The sequence below is a fragment of the Patagioenas fasciata genome, unplaced genomic scaffold (assembly GCF_037038585.1).
Source record: "Patagioenas fasciata isolate bPatFas1 unplaced genomic scaffold, bPatFas1.hap1 Unplaced_140, whole genome shotgun sequence".
In the NCBI taxonomy this organism is placed as follows: domain Eukaryota; kingdom Metazoa; phylum Chordata; class Aves; order Columbiformes; family Columbidae; genus Patagioenas; species Patagioenas fasciata.
The window spans coordinates 118,151-121,446 of NW_027288556.1; the positions used below are offsets into that span (position 1 = coordinate 118,151).

At 54.0% G+C, this 3,296-nt stretch overlaps 1 long non-coding RNA gene across 1 annotated transcript; it reads left to right on the top strand.

Moving 5' to 3' along the window:
• Positions 1-355: 355 nt before the first annotated feature.
• LOC139826760 (uncharacterized) lies at positions 356-2,530 on the top strand. Its single transcript, XR_011736899.1, has 3 exons — positions 356-508; positions 1,178-1,289; positions 2,307-2,530. It is a non-coding gene; the product is annotated as an uncharacterized lncRNA (long non-coding RNA).
• Positions 2,531-3,296: the final 766 nt, after the last annotated feature.

The window sequence follows — 3,296 nt, forward strand, 5'->3', positions numbered from 1 at the left end:
TGTCAAGCTTATTTCTCCGTTTCAGTACGAGCCCATCCCGTGGCCTCACAGGGCTGTGTCCTGTGGCGGTGCTGTGGGGAAGGGGCGAGATGCTTTCCTGCACCGCTGGATGTGTTTGCTTTTATGCTGAGCGTGTCCTAAACGGTGTCAGTTTGTCTTAATGCTGTCTGGCGTTGCTGCAGTTGCTCTGGTTTTTTGAGGATGCCTTGTGTTTTGAGGTGGCCCGTTTCCCTCGAATCCTCCGTTAGCTCAGCTGCTCTCCTGTCCCTTCTTCTGACTAATTCCTCTGCTTTCTCCTGCTCTATTTTTTTCAGAGGCTGAACTCTAATTTGGAATTTCTGTGTTTCTGAGGGGGAGCTGTGAACGCCCGATGCTCAGCAGACCCCCCAGCCCAGGCGGGGAATGGAACCTGGGGAGCAGCGCCCGGGTGGGAGACGCGGCGCCGTCCTCCGTCCCCAGCGTGCGGGAGAGGAGCAGGAGGCAACAGCCGGCCGGGGGCAGATGCCGGGTGCGTCCCCAGCTCGCCAGAGCTCCCCCCGAGCCTCCTCCCGCAGCCCCGCTCGCCCCGTGCAGCCGCCCCCAGCTCCGGCAGCTCCTGCGAGCCCGTCCCGTGTTCCTGGGCCGCTCCCTAGCCCCGTCGTGAAGGCAGCAAGCCGGCCCTCGGCACCTCTCCGGTGGCCCCTGCGGAAGGAGCAGGCTGGGGCAGGGATGAGCTACGGTGCTAACGGCCGCTGCTTCTTCTCTCCCTCTCCCAGAGGCCGCGCTGAGGATGTGGCCATTCGCTCCCAGCCCGGGGGATGCTGTTGGCTGCGCCCGCCTCGGGCTGGCGAGGCTCGTCTGGCAGCGTGGCGGGAGAAGGGACAGGGGAGCACGTCCCGTGCGTGGACGGGGGCTGCTGCTGCTGGAGGCAGAGAGGTTGGGGAGAGGTTAAGAGGAAGAAATGCGGGGCCGTCGGCCCTACGTCCGCTTCCTGCGGCGGGCGAGAGAGCGAGCCCCTCTCTCCGGGTGGCGAAGGCTCCCTCTGCGCGGCGTGCGGCGGGCCGGGGGCCAACGTGCGCGGCAGGGTCCGTGCGCGTATCCTCGAGCGGGACGGCTGCCTGGCGAGCGAGCCAGCGAGGCTCCATGTCCCCGAAGCCTCGTCTCGTAGGAGCCCTGACACCCCACCGTGTTCTCCTAGGCTGAGGACGGCCGAGCGCCCCGAGTTACCGGAGAGGAAGGGAGGAGAGAAGGAGACGGGAGCGTCTGAGCTGTTAGAAGCCTCCTGGCAGCCACCGAAAGCGAGAGCCGCTGTGAGTCCCTGGCCCTCGGGGCCTCGTCCCCCACTTGCACGTCCTAGTGCCTCCCTGCCCCTCCTTGGTGGTGGTTTTGGTTTATTATTATTATTTTAAAATTTTGCTTCCCTATACCTCTCCTTTTCTCTCTATTTTTGTGTCCTGCTCCATCTTCTATAGCTGTTTTTCCCTTTTCCATATCTTTGTCTTGATCTGCATAGTCTCTTTTTTTCCCCACAGTTTCTCTGGCCTGTTCCCTGCTGTTCTTTTCTTCTCAGTACCTGTACGTGCAGCTCTTATCTCCCACCTTCCTATCTCTCTTCTTCCTGCCTTGCCCTTCTCTCTCTATTCGTTTGTCTCGCTCACTGTTGCTGGCGTTTTTTGTTCAGCATCTCGGCATTCCATTCCTCCTTCCTGTTCATCTCTTATTCTTTCTGACCTTTAATGCTGCTCCCTGTCCCATTGTTTCTCGCTGTATCCCTGTGTCCTGCTCCCTACCCACAGTTATATTCTTCCCTGTCCTGTTGGCCATCCCAGGTTTCTTCCTCCATCTCCATCCTCGCCCCATCTCTTGGTCCTGCTCCCTACCCAGCCCGGTTCCTGTTTCTCTGCCCTTCTCCTTGTCTTACTCCTGGTTTCTCTGTCCTCTTCCCTCTTTGTTTTTGTTTCTCTGTCGCTCTGCCCTGCTCCCTGTCACTGCGTTTCCTCCTTCCTGTCTCTGTCCCGCAGCCCGGCGCCCACTTCTCCTTTGTCTGTCTCTCCCACTGCCCATTCTAGGATTTTTCCCACCGTCTCTGTCTCCTGCTCCTTGTCTCTCATTTTGGCCTCTTCTTCCCTTTGCCCTGCTCCCTGGCCCTTTTGCCCCTCTCTCTGTGTCACCTTGTCTTGCTCCCTGTCGCTATCTTTCTCTGGCAAGCTTACCCTCCTTTTCAAAGGAATCACAAAATCACTTTGTTGGAAAAGATAACTGCAATTTAAAATATCTTTACCCTTTGAAGAAACAGCCTGGAAAAGATAATTTTTGTTTTTTTCCAGTGGGGCGGTTCACGAGGACGGATGGGCTGCTGGGCTCTTCAATGACAGCATCCAGGGCGAGGAAGGAAATCTTGGCTATACTTGGGTGATATCTGTGTCTGTGTTCTGTGTGTATCTGGGAAAATGTGTTCTAGGGAACTCAGACTGCCAATGAGTCAAAAATGGCCTGGTTATCCAAAAAACGCAAACGCTCCAGTGGCCGTATCAACAGCTGTACTGAAGATGGTGCAAAATACTTTTTTCTCCACTCAACTGTAGCCTTCACAAGAAAAAAGGAAGTGTCAGGTTCCTCTCCAGCTTTGTTCTGAAGGGCTTTTCCTCTTTCAGCTGGATGTCTGCTGCCACCGTTTCACCGCGGTTGCCCCGTCTTCTGCTACAGAAGTACCAGACAGACAGAAGGAATCCAGAGCGGTCTGCCCGTACAAGGTACGGCTAGGACGCGTGTCTGCACTTTTCCTCAGGTACTTGTAGAGTGGACTTTAAAGTTAACATTAAGAATGCACCGACTCTCCTTCTATATTTTTAATACGAAATATTTTACCAGGAGTACTAAAAATAAGGTCTGTTCTGGAGCACGGTACACCTGTGCAGAGCTCACCTCCCTCTGGTTATTTTCTCTTCCTGAAAGCGTAATCTTCTGTTTCTGTGGGCTTACTATTGAATGATACTATGGAAATGATTTTGTACTAAAAGAGGAAAGGAGGTGTTTGTAAGAGTTCAGATGTCCAGAAGAAACAACCTGATTCAATGACAAATGCTTTGTTCTTTTTCACTCAATAGGTTTTTAAAATATCTTAGAATAGTACTCAAAAAGCTGACAGAGATACAGGCACCTGGGCAAATCGGTTTTGTTCTGCGTGTTTGCCAGGTGATCCCAAGAAGCACTTTCAGCCTCGTAACTGGTGGCGGTGAGTCCATGTGTGGTTTGGATGAGTTATTGTTTCAATAGTGACTTTTTTCTCTTAACCTACAGTGTGTAGTTCTGACTTC